Raw genomic sequence first — 19778 nt, 5'->3', positions numbered from 1 at the left:
TGAAATAAACAGCAGTGTAAGAATTGGATGATGCAGCTCAATTCACACCTTCAATTAGTTCATTTTAATTTTATTAAATGTCCTTTTGCAGATGGGTCTGAATTTTTGGTCAGTGATGTCATAATGTCACGCGGGAGAACAAAGGAGAAAAGGCAACAAACCCAGTTCAAGCATTTAAGGCTTAGTAGGGAGCCAAGTGAAGTCTCTAAAGGTGTTGAAGGTTTGACAATATAAGTGGGTTTCCCCACTTTATACATGAAAAATAATAATAATAAAAACCTGTAAAGTCCCACATAATTACTAAGTGTATAAGAATTTATTGTCTCTCAGGGCTTTAGTGCTTTTGCTAAAGAAACTAAAGCACGATATCACAAAACAGGTTCTAAGTCATTGACTGAGGTGTGATGCACTCCTATTGTTTCTTCTCCTGGAGTGCTGGACTCACATCTTTATGCTCTTAATGACTACTCCCATTTCATAGATTTGTAAATGTCAGATTCTCTCATCTGTAGCAGTCAGTTCACAGAGCTCAGTTTATTTAACTCTGAAGTGACTGCAATCACTTTCTACTGAGAATGAAAACATCAAATACAATATAGTAACTTCTTTTTCAAGAAAATGTATATACGTTTTCTGCTGCCTAATCTCCTTAAGATCTATCCTGTTTTTTTTACAGTTACTATGGAGTCAGTTATTCCAAAGTATAATTTATTTTTTTTACACCAGGAAAAAAAAAATCATTTGCAAGAGTAGACTTATAACAGTGTTTGAGTTTTGCATTTCCAAGAACATACTATCACATACTGTGGAAACATGAGCCAATTAGATAAAATCCATGTCTTCTTAATTTGTTTTTTATTGATTTCCTCTGTTGGGAGCTGACCTTAACAACAGGGTTCAGATCAGTTTAAACATCCAGGATTTATGATGCTTTCACCTGTTAAGAATGGTAACAGAATGCAAGGACACTGTCAAATAGATGGACAGGAAATGTCTAGAAATGAGAGTGAATGGAATTAAAGTATCTTTACGGAAATTTTTTCTGTATCCCTTTTCTAAAGGAATTTAGAGCTGCTAAACAGCAGTTTCACTCTGAAAACCAGTGCAATAAGACAATAAATGCTGAAGTCAGTCATGTCTCCAGGAAAAAGTATACTCAAGGCATCTGAAAGTAATCAGCAAAAGGCCTATTCTATATGTTAGAATTACCTATAAATAACCTGGTATTTTGGTTTTGAGAAGTTTAGAAGGACCTATTTTCTTTTCTTGTTTTTAATGGTGGAAGTTAAAATTCTATTTGAAAAAAAGTAACAAAAGCAAGACAAAGATTCTAAAGAAATTGACATGACCCATGTTTGTAAAAGCTTGTTAATTACTCTTCTTTTACTGAATTTGCACTCTGGCTATGGAACACAAAATATTCCTGAGATATCTTACTACTGCATTCATATGAACAGAGGCTGATTCAATGGGTAGCAGCCCAAAAAAGACATTTGATTGAACATGTTTCTCTTCACCAAATTCATTGTTCAGGTGGAAACAGGACCTTTACATATCCTGTCCCAGATTATTGAATACATAATATTGCTGAGAAATACTGTACTTCAGTGTCTGCTTGGGGACATGTTTTTCAGGTTTCCTAATTCTCATATGTGAGAGGAGATCCCTTATCTTTCCTGGCTGATTCAGTAATATTTGTTGGAAGAGAGCTGTTGGCATTCCCATTTTTCAGCTGCAGTTTCTCTCTCTTTTTCCCTTTTTTTAAGGAGCTTAAAATCTCATTGTTTATGTATTTAATGCATTTTCTTCAACACAATCTTTATTGTATTTCCCCCTGGAAGTGGTGAACCACTCATTTTCTTCTGTGAGTCATTTAGTCATTTGTTATATACATAAATAATATTTCATAGGATGAATTCAACATAACAAAAAATTTTTTTAAAGTTCCTTCAATATAATTAAATAGGCAGTAATTTTCTAAATTGCTCTAAGGTGTCAGTGCAGTCATCATCATGGAAAATTTATTGTTTGTGTCGCTTAGAAATTGAAAACTGCTTTGCTCTTTTCTACATGGATTCCAGCTTTTCTAAAATCTTCCAGCTTTTAGACTAAATGTGTCCCTATATTCAGGCTTTTATAAACTCACATATATTTTTCAGCAGCTTTTGGTTTTTCAGCCGGATATCAGACAGTAATAGAGCACACTTGGTTCTTGATAACCATACTTCTAGAAATTCGATGGGTTTGGGGGATTTTTTGGTTGTTTTGGTGGGGTTTTCTAATTTTTCCATCATATTTGAAAGGTATTGTGCCTTTCACATTGCAAAATCAGATTCCAGCTCTGTAGGGAGACAAAACTGAGAGACAATGAGAAGGATGAACACAACAAACACAAGGATGAACACCCTCTCTACCTTCACTTGTGCTATTATAAACCCTTCAGAGAAGCATCCAGATATTTTTCTTACCAGATAGACAATTCCTTGGTTTATATGTGGCTGTATCCCACCAGTGCCTACCTTGGTATTTCAGGCTAGTTCAGGTTGGGGGGGCATGATCATACCACTGCCAGCTAATAGTCCCTAGAGGAACTGAAGGGACAATCTTTTCAAATAGTGGCTGTTTTGGTTCAGTGGCTGGTCCAGAAATGTTGCATGGTGAAGAAGGAAAAGATTACAGTTTTAGCTGGGCATCTTTTTCAGATAGAGGGGAAATATTTGCATTTATTTGGATAATTTCTAATATACTTCAGAAGTTAAAAAATTTTAGAAATAAAAAAGTATCAAAGTTGAAATATTTTCTTTGGAAAATGTCAAATGAAAAAAAATACTATTTTAAACTCACCTACCTACTTGGCTCATTTTTTTTCCTTTCCCTCTGTCTTTCTTTTCTTAACTTTGAATTTGCTGAAGCTATACCCAAATTCAGGAAATTACTTTTCTTAGAAAAGTTCTTAATTCCAACTGGTTTTGCTTGTGATGTTGGAAACTAGTTGGCTGATTCATCCACCGACGAAATGACAAAAGTGACTCTATTTCCTTCATTACGTTGTCAAAGATATTGTTGATTAATTTAGTGACATACGTAATATCCTGTACTACTGAAATGGGTATTCAGTGATGTACTCCTAAATACCCTAATTCTAACATTATCCCATTTTGAAACATGCACTTTCCCCCCTACATTGGCACTGTAATTTTCTGTAGTCAAGAACAATAAGTCAAACTATTTTTCCCAAGTTCCGACTGATTTTTATCATCCCCTCTCTCTTACAGCTATGAAATGCCTATGAGTAAGTGCTAAATGTTCAGCATTTCAGAAGCAAAATATTTTCATTGAAGCAGATGTTTCTCAGATTCTTCAGGAGCCTAAAGCATTTCCTGAAAGTGTTGCTACTCTCCACAGGGTAAGTAAAAACTTTATAAAAACAACTATTTCTTTTAAATGGGTACTACTACCAGTATGATTTTCTGGACAACACAGTAAAATAAAACTACCTTTTATATGAAAATGAGTAATTAATGTACAGAAGACATTTATTTCTTCAAACTGAATGTTCTGTTACAATCATAAAAATGGCTCAGATGTTCATTAGCTTGTTTGTGTGAACATCTGATTAAATGCTTTCATCACATCAACCTTCCTACTATGGCTTTGATATTTACTAATGAGTTGGGGTTTTTAAATTTCATAAGTCTCTGAGGAAGTACTAGAATATGGGACCCTATCATTAATATTTGGAAAATTTCACTGAAATGAACCTATGAACTAATAATTCAGCATTAATCATCCATAACATTATAGTGACATGTAATAGATCTCAGTATGAGTACTAGGTACTTATGAGTTGCAACCCATTGAAACAATGTGTCTTTCCCACAAAGATATAATATCTAATTAACTAAAAAATAAGTGCATTTTTTACAGAATTAAACATAAGTGACATGAAACATTACAAAAAGAAATAAGTGGAAGCTCAAATTATGAAGTAGAGAGCCCAAACATGTTATTATGTAAAAAGAAAAAGGCTTAGAATATAAAAGCAATAAGGAAATAGTATAATAAGTTTTGTCTGTTCACTTTGTTAGTTTTACTGAAGCTGTTGCTTGCAATATTAGCTAGTGATCCTCTACAAGACACACTGCATTAGTTACCTTTATCAACCCCTCAAAAATACTTGTAGTAAGCACATTAAGACATCAGAAACAACTCTCTTACAAACTGAAATGTTTATTTTACTGTTATCACTGTAACTCAGTTTCTAGATTCAGACTCCTCCTTTCTTTTTAGACACCTTATTTTAATTGAGAAAGGTTTCAGACCCATAAAGGCAATAGCTTTGAACTGTGAATGGAAACTACCTTTGTATCTACTGGCATTGCATTGCTGAATATTATTATTCTGTTATATTAGAGATCAACAATTAACAGGTTATACAGAGGCTTGACTATAAGCTTCTGGTTTATCCTCAAAAAGCTGTAGATGTTTTCCTCCTTTGTCTTCTGCCCCTCTTTTTTTCTTCCTATTTTAATTTGTGTTTTCTCAAAGTTCCTAGTAAAAGATGCTAAATTCTAAGAGCAAAAGAGGAATTTTATGCCTGGACTGCTCTAGGGCCAGTGTAGATGCATTAATTACATTAATTGTAAGTTGACAATCCTAGTCCTTAGCCGTCTGGGGCCTTATCCAAGGCTCGCTGACGTCAATGGGAACGTTTCCACTGCCTCCATTTTGGCTCAGGTCCTAAATTTCTGTGGCAAAATATAATGCTGTGAGCTAAGCTGTCACAAAAAAAATATGTACTGCAACTCTTCGAATCTCAAAATAGCAGAGTGTATACAGAATTCACAGTCAGAATTGTATTGCTGTTGTTCTGAGATGCTTAAGCAGAGAGAATACTGCTGTTTTTACTTCCAAATTACTGGCTTTCTTTTACAAAATAAAATAATTTACCTCAGTCACATATGTTCTGTATGGGGAGAAGAAATTCACTTTAAAACTGTTCCATGATGCAGCTTCTTAGGCAATTCTAATGAGATTAAGAACATTGAAAGGATGATGAAATAACTCTTGTGCTTCTCAATAGTAAATTCAGTAGAAGAATTAACACAAATGCTTCTCTGCTCAGTTGCCATAGAGCCATTTCACAAAAGTGAAGTGCAATTTTTCCCTCGCTGTTTCTGAGTAAAATGATTCATGCAGTCAGAGAATTTAAGGATAACATGGATTATTAGTAGTGTGGCTTCCTGAGTACTATACCATTCTATATCAAAATTCCTGCTTACTGCTTTTTTATTCATTAGAACTCTTTAATGACTCATCTGGATCTGTGCTTAAGGTAACAAGGCTCCTGCATTGATACTTGCAATCTAACATGGCTCGTCTGTTTCATCAGCAACCACTAATTAACAGTAATTGTTCTGTATTAAAAAATATAACAGGAATACACTGAAAAGGTCATAAAAGATAATTACACCTCAGATAATATATATAATGATAGCTTGTTAATGTTTTAACATGAAGCTAACAAAAATGTAACCTGTTCAGCTCACTCTATGACTAAACTTGTATATTGTACAATTTCTGGCTTTCAGGAAAGACAGAACAGTTCTTCATTTGGAAATGAAGCATCTCGTGATGAAAAAAATTTAGGTGAGGCATTTATGTCTGACATTATAATAGCTTTGAAAGACATGTACTAAAATTGGATCTGCCAATAAGTATGGGGCTTGTCACATTTCTTTCCACTTTAGAATTGCAGCTTTTTGGAGTCAGTGAGTAAAACATGATACTTACCATAGGTAAGAAACTTACTATCCTCTGGGCTGGAAAAGGGTGATTTAAAGAACTTCCAGTGTTCTTGTAACCAAAGGAATGTTATTTAACATAATTTAGCAAACTGGGGAGGATAGCATCAAAAATGGGCAATGCTGCACAATGGATTTGGGGGAAAGAAACAAGATTGGGCTCTCAAATTCCTGCAGGATTTGGGAATCTGGCATAAAGCTCACTTTTTTAACAAATTGGAGACAAATGGAGTTCAAGAGCTAAACACTGCACATGATGACTTGGCATGATATTACGCACAAGCTGTGACTCATGAGGTACTATATGAACCATTTTTAATTAGTTAATTATTTTCCACTCACAGTATATGAAACTTTACGGTTTCAGAGCATGATTCACTCACTTTCTCAATTACAGTAAACCAAAAATGCAAGGTTTCATAAAAAGATCAATAATAGCAAATAAGGAGCCACAGTTCCCCTAAGAAAAGATAAAAGAAATCCTCAGATATTTTCTGTGAATATTTTTTTTTTTCCATTTTAAGGAGTGGGTTTTTTGCAAGTGTTCATTCACAGGCTGTGCAAGCTATTTATAGCGATTTTACTGCTGTGGTAACACCTCAGCAAACACTTTTTTCTTTGCACATTTCTTTCCTAAGCCTGTCTGGCCTATTTTAGACCACAAATAACTTTGCTGCAGCTGTTGCACGTGACCAGTTTGTCTCCCACGCACTCTAGTCTCAAAAGTGCAAACTATTCTTTTTCTGCAGAATTTTCCTGAGAAAAAGTTACCAGTACATGTGAAATAGGGATGCAGTGTCCCAGAGAAGGATGCCGTGGATAAAGCAGAAAAGGGTTATGGATACGAACCTTTGTTTCCATGAAATATCTCAAAATAGTATTTCATGTATCAAGTTGCTCATGGGAACAATGTAAGTGCAGGTTTAAGGCTTTCAGACATGGTCCAGGAACACTTAAGCATCTGTGGATTTAGAGTAGATCCTCAGAAGTCTGTTTTCAGAAATAATATGTGTGTGTGTTTTCATTCTGTGAGTAAGAATTTGTAAGGGTGCAATCTGGTGCAATAAAAAAAAGCAAAAAACCAGATCTGATGCAGAAGTGTTTTTTACATAAGGATGTTGGTCCTTTTGTCAAACAAACAAACAAATGCTTCTCAGAAAACAACTTAAAACAAGAATGATAGTTTACAGGGCAGGAATTTGTTTGGGTCAGTTAAATCAGAAACCTATCAGATTATCTGTTTTGGCTGGGTTTTCTCCCACTTGTTCTCCATCTATGTTACAAAATGAAGCTCTAAACCTAAGCTTTAAAAATAAGTCTTTTGAAATTGAAAGGGAAAAGTGTTTTTTAAATGATGGCTTAATGTTACTGAAAACTCATAGGCATTAAGGATGCCCTTTTTCCCTGGGAGATGATAAATTCATGCTGAATTCACTCTGTTTCTAACCAGCAAAAGTGCATTGGCTTCTGTTTTTATAATCCTGATTTAGGTGGTTATATCCAAGATTATGGTCATATACTTAACAAATATAACTGCAGGTAAATCTAAAGCTTAATTTTTGACAAGTAAACACTAAAAATTCAAAGCACAGATATAACAATTATAAATTCTGTGGAGTAATGGTCTACAAATCTATAGACAATCAAATATGACAAGCATCAAATTTTAGAGTAAAATATGCAGCATTGAAGATACACTATATTGATTTGCATTCCCAGGCTGTGTAAGTCAAACTACAGGGAAATCACTGATGATTGTTTAAAGGCTTTTTGTTTTCAAGCTAGCTGCAAGCATACAAAATCAACTCTTGATTGCTCCTCTTGATACTCCACTTGTACTTAATCTTTCAATGAACAGCAGTATACAGGCAAAGTAATGTGGGGAAAGCACTTTAGTGACTTATCCTGTATTCTAAAATGTGAGACTGAAAAAGAGTTACAGAAAACATTTGCCCATTTTGTGGGATGACACAGTGATTTTAAATTCACAAGTCTTTTGGAGAACATAGCAATATTGTATATGTCAGTGCTGCTTTTATTCCCAAAGAGCTAAATATAAGAATATTATTTTCACTGTAATGAGTTTTTATCTTTATATTAACTCAGTTTATAAACAGTAATATAAGTCTTTGCTGAAAATTCTCCACGGGTAAGATAGAAGAACCTTGAACATTTTTGTAATGGGGTAGGTTGAACTGATGGAATGAAACTCAGGTGGCTTCACTTTATAATGTGGGATCCTGAACTGGCAGCTTTAGAACTGTCTAATAGTCTGAGTGTCAGAGTCATACCTTGGAGAGGATCTTTTGCAATTGCCTCCAAAAACAATAGCACAGATAGAATGGCTGTTTGGATATGTGATTGGAATGTCATTTCAATGTCATTTTGAGCATTCCATACAAGATCCCTCTGTGGTTTTTAAAGAAATTTAATTTTAAACAAATTTCTTCCATCTCATAAGATTTCTTTTAAAATATATTCTGAAGTCTTATTTCACAATTGACTGAACTGGTCAAGGTCTGAAAGAATGATGCTTTAAGAAACCTCTTTTACATGATTGAAAACTGTTAGGAAAGCTCAGGTTTCTGTAAAGTAATTCTTATTGAGCAACATTTTCCTAGAGAAATCTGAGGTTCACCAGGGGATAGGATATTAATGTTATCTGAAGATAACTAGACAGATTTAAGAGAGGACTTCAAGAGTAAGTGTGAGAAGGCAGAAAAATACTGCATTTTTCCAAGCAGAAGGTAAACCTGATCCAAGAATAAATTTAAAATACTCTTCTGGCACAAATCAAAAGTTTCATATATTAAATACTTGAGGATAGACCATGACAGAAGTGAAAGGCTCAGTATGTCTTGAGTCATCCAGCCTCCTCTCAAGAGCTTGAAGTGATGCACTGTGGCCACAGCTGAACTTTGGCACAGGAGCTTGTTTGTCACTGTCCATGGTGCTGTTGGACAGCGTCTGAACACGTCGTTAACCAGGAGGATGGGAATCATCACTGTTAAGAGCAGTCATTCTTATTTTCATTAATATATTATGACTACAATCTTCAAATAAATAATATATTCCCATCACAATATGTCATTCGCTTCCTTTTAAATTTTTTTTGTGTCAAACATACTGCTAGACACTGCTTTGATTTCTCTATATTCAAAACATTGAAACATTGATTCTTTATAAAAGTGTCTAAGTTTTCAACTCAAAGGCTTTTAAGGATTACTATTAAACACAAATCTATGAATCTAATTAAATGTCTTTATTGACATCTAATGTCTGTAATTTACTTTAGAAAACATATTTTATCTCTTTTGAACAAGGAGAAGGCAAGAAGAGGTGGAACCATGGGTGTTTGGAAGGGTGTTAAGTAAATGGAGACTGAAAAGAGGGAGGTACACACAGGAGAAAGCATAAAGATGAGTGGAAAAGGAGACAGAAGCTAAAATAAAGAGATGGCAACAGAGTAATGAAATTCTAGGAAAATAAAGAAAACAAGAACAGTGCACTCCTCTGCCTAAGTACCAGGTTCTTCTAGTTCCATTTTTTTCTATTTTATTTTTTCAGTTGCACCAATCTCAATATCTCTTCACTCCTATCACCTGTCAGCACTACCTCTCTGTGGCATCCTTGATCCTTCTATCCTCTTAAATTTTCTTCCTAGTCCTTTCTACCATCTATTTCCCTAAGACAGGTTAACTCTTCATCAGGACTTCTTGGTTTGTGGCAAAGGTGGAGACATATGCAAACACTGGACATTCACTGGGTTTGGGTGTGTTGGTTACACCAGTCACCATGCTCACATTGATGAAACAGATGGGAGATCATGTTCAGAAAACACAGAGTGAAATGGATGTGTTGTCCAAAGAACCTGGTATAGAGTGCTCTTGGGAATGATTTCTTGCTGCCCATTTGTTTTGTTTCCACATGGCAATTACAGTAACTTTCTTCTGATTTCCTTCTAACACTCTGAGAAAGAGACCAAGCCTTTTAGCTCAGGGACTTTCCCAAATTCAATCTGATAATGGGACTTCAGTACAAGCTTGTGCTGGTTTTTCCAGCCTACAGACAAGTTCAGTTCATGAATGTTGGAGATTACTTATGTGTTCATTTTTCTTTCTAAAATTTGTCATTATTTCACTTTGAATTCTTGAAATATATCTTACTGATTTGATGGCTGAAAGCCAGTTTTATACCCTTTGTGATCCTCACTGTCTTATATCAATGAGAACTATCAACAACAGCTTACTTCTTTTTCCCACTAGCCTAGTTTTATGGTTTATGTCTTTTAGATGTAAATCTTGATGGCATTATGTTTTCTTTTAGGTTTTTAGAAGCAAACAATTCAGAATGTGAAACATTTAGAGGCTTAAGGTTAGGTACATGACACATTTGTAAGATCTACTTTTCCTTTGAAACAGCTCAATTTTTATTAAGCACTTGAAGCCATTTGAGCCCTACATAACACAGCTGGATAGTACCTATAAAATCAGATGATAAAGGGAGCTGGTTCCAAATATTTCAAAATACATTCTGATATAAAATTGATCTCTTTAAAATCAAATTATTAAAATCTTGTGACCTTTCAAATATCTACAAGGACATGTAGCATGTTTGAAAACCATGAATTATTAAAAAGTATATTTCCACCATTCCTTACTGGAAATCAGAGTTAAAATTATCCCTGAAATCACACCAGTAATAAATTTAGGATTCTTTTTGAATGTTTCTGTATATTACTGATTTAAATACTTGTAAAATGCAAGGAAATGTATAGTTTGTATTTTGTGAGAGCAGAATATTTCAGAATTTGTGGACACTTTGTGCTCCATTGGACTGTATCGCATTGTACACTGTTTAATTGGGACATGAATCAAGCCATGAAGTGTGGCAGTAATAAAATTTGTTACTGTATTGTCCATTTTGTTTTGCAGTGTTCAGTCTCAGAGGTTCTCATTATAGAAACAAAAGCTCTGTTTTGCTTGCCATTTAGCCTTCCAAAACTCTTAATTAAAACAAAAAAAGCTGCCAAACACAGGTTTTTTTGAGGTTAGGTAGCCCAGATGGTAACCAGTTCTGAGTTATGACCATTTTCCTAAGTATCAAAGTCAAGGCTTGAAACACAAAATGAAAGCTGTGTGTTAAGCATTTTACAGTCTTGTGAGACATTCAAAAGACAGACACACTTAACACATTTGACAGCATCAGGGGAAGTAGAAAATGTCATGACAAAAATGTGTCTGAGAAAGCAGAGACATTGTGGAGTTTACCTCCATTCTTCACAAGAAAATAGAATTTGGAAGCATTTTGTAGAAATCCTAAAGAAATGCTGGATTTTGCCTTACCACTTTCTTGTCAGAACAGTTACTTATCTACAAATACATAAAGTTAATTGCAACTCAGCAAAGTGGCTATATTATTAAGGAGCAAGTTCTTACACCTTTTTCTTTCCCATGGTTATTTGTTGATCTAGTGGAAATAACTACATTTTTTTCATTATCCAGAATTCAACCCACACAGAGGTCACTCACTTACCAAGTGTTTCCAGAGGACATAACTGCAGTACTGTGTTTTGATTCTGTCTCTGACAATGAGAAGGATAGGTTAAGAGGTGACAAGCAAAACTGTGAAGAGCATCGAAAATGGTAAAAGAATAATCAAAAATGCTGTTTGAATCTGGATAAAGTAGCCTGCAGTGAGGTTGAAATCATCAGATTCCTAGTTATCTTGCTTGATGAAGCTGCCCTTGCCAAAACATGTTTTCTGGCTAGCCAGACATTTCAGTGTAGAGAGGAATATCACAGCAAAAGTGAATTTGATCACCCCACATCTGGGTACCATCAGATAAGAAGAGAAGAAAAATCTGGGAAGGGAGAGGGTAATTGCTGAAAAAAGTAAGAACAGACTAGAAATCTGGCTGGGCTGTAATTTATGGCTATTCTAAAGGAACATTAGTTTTAACAATAACTGTCAAAAGCCTTTTGTGTACCTATGTAGTTCAAATCTGAAATTATAACTGAAGCTGAAGAAAAACTGAATGTGGCTTGAGTGCATGTTTCAAGAGGAATGTTTTCTTCAGTTGCTATTGCACTTAAGGTGCTACCTGATTTGCCTCACCTTAGCTCTAGCTCCTTCACATGAAATACATGGATTATTTTTATTCTCAGACACTTGACAGCTCTTCTGTGAGGAAAAAAAGAAAGAAGAAAATACATTTTCAAGTGAAACCTCTTCACACTGAAGGCACCAGTAGTTTTACATTTAATTCAGTGCAGCCAGATGTGAATGGACCCTTTTTCTTAGTTGGTGCAAAAAGAAGCAAAACTAGGGGTTTGTACATGAAAAGAAAAATTCACTGGTTCATGTAACTTTCGTGAAGAATTCCAGGTAATTTGGTGAATACTAGGATAAAAAACATACAAGGAGTTTTATGTGAAGTTTGAGTGTCATTATCCCATTCCTACATTCCATTTCATGAGAATTGGTAGTTGCTGACCATCAAAAACTGTTGTGACTGTACATGATCTGATTGTATAACTGAAGACTCTTTGTCTTCTTTCCAGTGTATGGTCCTGTTTTATCCAGAGTGAGCTTGTGCTCTGCAGTGATTTAACATTGCCTCCCATCACAGCACATGGGCAGATACACAATTTCTGTCAGGCCCACCTTGCATTTCAATCATAATTAAACACAATTAAGAAAGTTCTGATTTAAATGTGAATTGCTCCATGTTCAGAATTAAGGATAAGAAAATTGTTTTATTCCTGAAATATCAAGTGTTAGTGCAAGATTATGAAGATGCTTACTGCAAAGTGCCTCTTTAATTGAATGATCAATGACCTTTATTATTTATTGATTTATATTTGCATGTGTGTGTTGGTTTCAGCATTTCTGGGAAGCAAAGAGTGTTTTATAAATGTTTTAAGGTGCAAGAGACATCTGAATTCTAGAGAGAAAGTACACTTAACCATTTATTCGATTTACCATATTCATACTACAGGCCCAGATGTCTGTGTTTGACAAGAAAAATGTATTTCTCCTTGCAATAAAACACAATAGATTTATTTGGATACTTTATGGCATTTTTGTTAACCTTAAAAAATACAGTCCTTTTTCTAGCTGAGCAGATGTCCTGTGCATGTAGTATGAAACAAACAAGACAAATGTATTTTTTCTTTTTTAACTTAATCATTGTTTCTTCTGTGGAGATTAAGTTTGATTCATGCTCAAAACCAAAGGTGACCTAACCATTCTTCATGTATTTTCTTCAATACACCACAAAATCATTAGATCTTCAGTTTCTAGTAAAGAAAAATTTTACAAACATAACTAGATATAAGTGAACAACCAAAGACCTGTAAATTTTTTTCAGTCAGGAGTTAACTTCAGCCTTCTGCTACCAAAGTAACAATGTAGGGAGGAGAAAAGTACTTATGAAATAGTAATAATATATTTATATATAAATAATATGCTTTTATTATCTCTCTTTCCCTTCTTAGGAAGCACAGTTATCAGAATGTTATCAAACTGATGGTGCTTCATTAAAAAACAGAAAAGGAAAAGCTTTAAACACTATCTCTGCCTTATCTTCCCACTGTGAAAGGGCTTAGAAGCTGGCTAATTTCCAAGAGACACTTAAGAAAAGTGTACATGAGTAAGCAATTACTGAGCAAGTTATTTCTTCTGAACTGTGCTGCTTTGAGTGGCAGAAGTGCCCTTGTTACAGCAGGAGACAGAAGAGGTCTGTAATGCAGAACTTCTCTGAAAAATCTGTCTGTGGTGTCATGACAAACTTTACAATGCATGGGTAAATGATCAGCCTAATTACATTTCTTATATCCATCATAGAAGTCTCATTATTTCCTTCTTCCATCTGTCTCTGCCCATCTGTTTTCTCTTATGGTTGGTGAGTAAATTCTTTGGGGCAGAGTTTTTTTTTCATGTCCATGTACAATATCTAAGGGGATCCTGCTTTACTACTAGGAGTTATAGGCAAAATGATATTATAAATATTTCATAACCAAACATGCGTATGTAAAAAAGAAAGCTATAACCACTTGAAGACCTGAAAATGTCAGATTTCAAGCAAATCAAAGGATCCTCTTCAGCATATAGATAACTTCTGATTCTGTTTAACCTGTCCTTATAACCTATGTATTTTTCCTTATGTCAGAAGTGCACAATACATCACATAACTGTTCTATCTGTAAGCCTATCAGTCAAGATTGTCACAGAAGTGTAGGATTATTGTCACCAAGCATTGCTTCAGAAAACATGGGTTGCACAGAAAACATGGAATGCTCCTTTGGGATTTCTGCCCAGTCTCCTGCCCTTGTCTGTTTGCAGCATTCTGGGTAGGGTGTATTTCCAATGACGCACTGCCCACTTTGGTTTTTTCATGAAGACATGTAGATTCTACTCCCTGTCTCAGCAGGGAGACTTAAGACTTTAGACTCTGCCTTAAGTCTGGAAGAGTTTCTCTCTCCTATTTTGAGATTATTGAGGTTTCACTATGACACAAAAGTGTTAGAACAGTCCAAGCAGCAATCTCCTATTTTCCCCTAAAGTATTCTTATTTAAAGAAACAGTGATGTGGAATTCTTAAAGGAGATCAGATATTATAAATAAGATACCTATGGAATAGAATTGTGAAAAATGGTAAAAATACCAAGTTGCAACTGTATAGATGAAGACAACAGAATGCAAGGCTATTTTTTACACATATATCTATTTTTGATAATTAAATTATTGATATAATAAGTGTAAACTGGGTCTTTAGGATTAAACTATGCTCTCTTCTAGCTCATCCTTCATTGATTTTTTGTGTGCATGTGTTTTCATAAGGTCAAAAAATTTATCTAGCATTACAGAATTCTTGACTTTAGGATTTGCATCATCTGTGCCACCTGCCTCTGTAAATATGCTTATTTGTAAGTACTGTAGCAACACTGCTCACTTGTCTGGTTAGAAAATCACATTTCCCCTTACATGAGTTTCGCACATATTTTCTTTAAAATTTCAGTACAATAAAGGGTGACAGAGGAAGTTTAGGGGTTCATAACAGAAGCGAGAAGAATTGGAGTTGTGAATTCATAACAGAGGCAAACTTGTAGATATCTTTAAAGCCTGACTAATAGAAAAGCTGATTATGAAACAGTAAGCAGGAACCCTTAGTCCACAGCAAAGTAATTTTTCTTAGTTTACCCTTTGGTGCAAGATATTTATATCAAGCCAAATTACCTCACTTTTGCTTTAACTTGGGCACCTCTATAGGAACTCTTTCCATGTCTTTTCCAATAATTGAAATATGTTGCATGCTGAAGCCCCTGATCTCTAATGCTATTGACATTTAGTGACCATTAATAGTAATTCTCTGGTTGTAGCAATTACAAGTATTTTTATAACTTTGTCATTTATCTGAGAACAATATCTATAATTTCTTTATTACATAGCAATTCTGTGAGAACTCCATTGAATCTCTGGAAAGACCCAATATATATTTCCGATCTTAAATTTATGTGTTGTTTCTATAAGAAGCACAGCAGAGGTTTCTGTTCAGTGCTTTCTCAAGGGGAGTGATGCCTTCCATGGTGTACATCAGAGTCCTGATCCCCTGGTATTGCAACATACAGAACATGCCCTGGTGTATTTTCCATCCCACTCTGGCTTTCCTCCCAGTAAAGCAGCATGCACCCAGCAGTGCTTCACACCCACCTCTGCTTCAATAAGCTGTCAAGGAAAGGCAACAATTCAGACAGCAGGGATTCAACTCACAGGGATTCCTTGACACTTACTGCATGGTGAGATGTTCTGCCTTTCCCACTTCTGCCTTGGAAGCCTTTAAGTGCCTTAAGTCATATAAAATTAAAAAAACTACTCTAACAAAGGCAAGAATCCAGCCAGACATTGCTTTCAATGTGCAAAATAAAGTATTTCCAGGTAGTGCCCAGAAAAGACAATTGCAGCTTGTAAAGGAGAAATTTTTTTTTGAGTCCTTTAAAATTACAAGGAGCGATAACTTATAGTATAGTCAGAAAAAAAAAAAAAAAAAGATACTTTGTCATGAAAAAAAAAATTATTCCTTGGAAATTTTTATCTGAGGATATTTAGGATCATAAAAGAGGATTTTAGCCATTCCCAGTTTGGCATACATGAATAAGATAAATAACTGAAAATAGGGATACAACAAAAGGTCATTTTTTCTCTGTGTGTGGAAGGGACAGATCATTATCTTGAAGAGAGCCTTGTTAGTAATATAAAGCAGGGGAAAATAGATTCACAATTTTTGATACATAAATTTCACCACTGTCCCCAAACTCTTATCAGGAAAGATATTTATTTAAAACAAAAAAGAGATTATTTTTCTTTTAAGTCTGGTCACACTTTTTCAGGTGGATCTTTATAGTGCATATGGGATTCTATTTCCTTGTATAATCCACCTGCTTTTCTCTAAGTACATAGGAAGTAAATTATAATGGACATATTTTGTGAAGAAAAAAACAAAAACAAACAAACAAAAAAACCCCACCCCAAAACAACAAGAACAACAACAAAACCCTCAAAACTCCCAAAACAAACAATAGAATAGCTGAGTTTTAATGTAATTAGAAAAAAAAAATTATACTTTATTCCATTTTCTCCTTTATATTCCATGTAAATACAAGTCATTGACTGGTGAGCTGTACTTTTCAGAAAGAAAAATACAGCTATATTTAGGCATGTGTATTTTTTACTTAGATGTTTATAATGAAAACCCTCAAACATCATTTTAATTCTTCTTTAAGAATAAGGGGTAGAACTAATACCTAAAATTTCCTACCATATTTTTATGGTTTTTACTTGTTTTAATTTTGTAATGGGAAATAGTTCCTACCATTCTCATACAGGTGAACTTTCAGCTTATAAATAATGATACATAAGTGATTAAGGATAAAATAAGCAATTTAAAGTTATTTCTGAGTCTTGCTCTCTGGAGCTCTGTGATTTGTGTAACAGAGCCTGCCATCCTTGTTAACCATGAGAGAGACTAACCAGAGTGACTCAAAAGGAACCAACACTTTAATAATTAATGCAAGATGCTGAAGACATAGACCAATTGTGAATAATTCATTTCACTTCAGTTCATTATTTGTTGATGAATAATCATGAAATATCTGGAATTAATTAGCTAATGTATGTTTATGAATAACAATTGCCTTTGTATGTTTCATGATTTCATGTCTGTTTAGACTGCTTCAGAGGAAGAGAAAAGGCATGAACATACGAAGAGGAATGCTGAAGAAAGATGGACCACAAAGATTTGTGATTACTTCCAGAATGTTATATCAGAAGTGACTAAAACTTAGCAGTCTACCAGTTCAGTTCTCTGATGTGATTATGTGAAAAGAAATATAAAAAATAGGCCCTAGTAAAGTAATTTACAGCTACAGAAAACCCCAGCTGAATGCTCTGATTGTTAATGTCTTTGTACCTTTACAAATTTTAATTGGATAATCTATCATCAAAACTTATTCCATGTATGGCAGCAACCGTAAAATTAAAGCTAAAGGTTTCAAGGATGTGAAACTGAATTTCTAGAAGACAAACTGCTTTTGATGTGAGGTATATCTGTGTGTCCTTTTGTTGCTCAGCTCACTGTCATTCATGTCAGGGAAATACTTTTTGTTTGAAGTTATAATAAACATTTCACATCTTTTCATGTCATGTACTTGTAAATAATTTTAAATGTCTTTTTAAAAAATTCTGCCTTTTTTTCCATTGCATAAATGTTGTCTTTTATTACATAGAAATATGTAAATCCCTTTAACAGCAGTTAAGGTCAGAAAATCTGTTTACATTTCATAGGTTATCTGGCTGCACATCCTCTAAGAAAATGGAAACAAAGTCTAATCCTCCAACAACTGAAAGAATTATTTTGTGGTCTCACAAAGTGTTTATTTAGGAGCTGAAACATAAATCACTCTGATGAAAGCGTAAATTAACTTTAAAAAAAGTGCTTTTCACATGAACCCATGAGAAATTAAGTTTGATACCTCAGGATCTGCAAAAAGCTGTATATTGTGTTCCTAAGCCATTGGACTCTTTCTTTCAGAAGGATAGGATAGCAGGATTAATGAAGAGTTTAATGATCTCCTGCTGTGATGGAGCCCAGGAAGCAGCTGCTGTAAAAGGAGATGTTCTGGTACCAGAGGAGCATTTGTGGAGGAGTCATGGAATGTATTTTAGCAGGGCCACTTAGGAAGGTCATAGGGAGGGGGGAAGGTGTTGTTGTTAGTGTCTAGGTCAGATTTTGGTTTTCTTTCAGAGAGGAAGTGTTTGGACTGGTTCAGATTACTTCTGAAGGCAAGCAGTGGCAAGGATGCCAGGACTTAAGGCATCCTATATTTCTGTATAACCTAGAATTACCTGTAATTTCCTGCCTCTCTGGGACAGAAGAGTTATTCAAAGCATTATACCAGTGGTGGCCTAGGGCCCTCTGTGTCTTCTTCAGATACTGATATTCCCAGATGTTCCTCAAACCAGGGTACAGAGTCTCTTACTGATGGAATTATGGACTTACACATATCTGATGCCTTTGGATGTGACCAGCAGCTGCAGATGTCAGGAAGATATGTGGTGCATCTTTTGCAAAAATCAGGTACTGTTGATGGAGTTTAACCATGGTAAACAAAAAAGATCCACTGACATGAACTGAGCAGTGCAGGAGTGCTGTGGGTACTGACTGTCCTTTTCTGACTGCATACCAGAGTTGGAAGAGCTTTTTCACAGCTTACTGCTGTCTAAATAGTTCTTTTTTGTTGTTTTTATTTGGGGCAGGGTGTTAAGTGGCTATTTCTTTTAAAACATAGAGAAAAAATAATATAACCCATTTAACTTAAACTTCAGTATGTAAAAATCTACACTGTTGCACTAAAAATAGTTGAAACTAAATTCCTGGCTATATTGCTTTAATAAATACTTTAATATTCTAGTATATCTTAAGCACCTAATAGCTCATCTCTTACCAATGTCTTACGTTAGTTTCAAAGTTGTCTTGAAGACACTTGAAGTTTAAAGACTTTATATACCTATATATATAGATGTTGTGTAACCTGTAGAACATTGGTTTAGGTTTCGTATAGGTAAAATTAGTTCTCATTTTATAGCTAAAATTAATAGAGGTAAACAAAAATTGAGACAAATTTTGAGCTTGGAAAATGAGGGCACTAGAATCTGTGGGTGAAGGACCATCCAGTTATTTGATATGCTAAATACCAGTCTAGGTAATTTAGTCCAGTTCAAATTTAAGTATCTGTTCCTGGGCTAGAATTTAAAGGATTTGAACACTTGAGGTTGTATTTAGAGGTTTAGCAGTGCTTCAGAATCCTACTTGACTCTTATTTGTAGTTATCTGTAAAAACTCCATCAGGTAAAATAAACTGCACCAAAGTGCTTGCATTGTTTAGCCAAACCCCTGAGGAAAACCCCTTTGAAGAGAGGATGGCTGCAGGAGGACTAAAAGAAGGCTTAGGAGGAGAGCTTCAAAGGAGCTTTCCTTTTCCACCGTTACAATAATTTTGAAGTAATTAAGTTATGTACTAGCAGAAAAATAGGCATATGCTGTGAAAATTGCTTATTGCCCTGTTTGTACCTGCCTCTTTTCTATCCTTGGCACCTTTCTTATAGCTTTTCTTTGTCAAATCTGTTTGTTTCTCTTATCCTGAGGCTGCAAACTGTGTGTCACAGAATTGTTTCTTTTGTATGCTGCAAAATTAATATGATTTGAATCATACTCTAGAGGTCAAACACATTTTAGATAAAAGCTGTCAAAAGTTGTTTTGTTTTCTTGCTAAAACTCAACTTTCTGGAAGATTGATTTCAATGTAGTTATTCTTGAGTACATTTGTCACAGAAGAATTTGCATTTCTTTTCTTAATTAGTACCTCCTGGTAAATGGTGCACATGTAACTGCTCAGGCAGCTGGCATGACTTTCC

General features: G+C 34.8%; 1 long non-coding RNA gene across 1 annotated transcript; it reads left to right on the top strand.

The window, feature by feature from the left end:
• Positions 1-5606: 5606 nt before the first annotated feature.
• LOC134429490 (uncharacterized) lies at positions 5607-17253 on the top strand. The gene is made up of 2 exons (XR_010030596.1): positions 5607-5649; positions 17033-17253. It is a non-coding gene; the product is annotated as an uncharacterized LOC134429490 (long non-coding RNA).
• Positions 17254-19778: the final 2525 nt, after the last annotated feature.

Source organism: Melospiza melodia, chromosome 1 (genome assembly GCF_035770615.1).
Source record: "Melospiza melodia melodia isolate bMelMel2 chromosome 1, bMelMel2.pri, whole genome shotgun sequence".
NCBI lineage: Eukaryota > Metazoa > Chordata > Aves > Passeriformes > Passerellidae > Melospiza > Melospiza melodia.
Note: the sequence above shows the minus strand (reverse complement) of the source record. Positions and strands in the feature narration are given on the sequence as shown.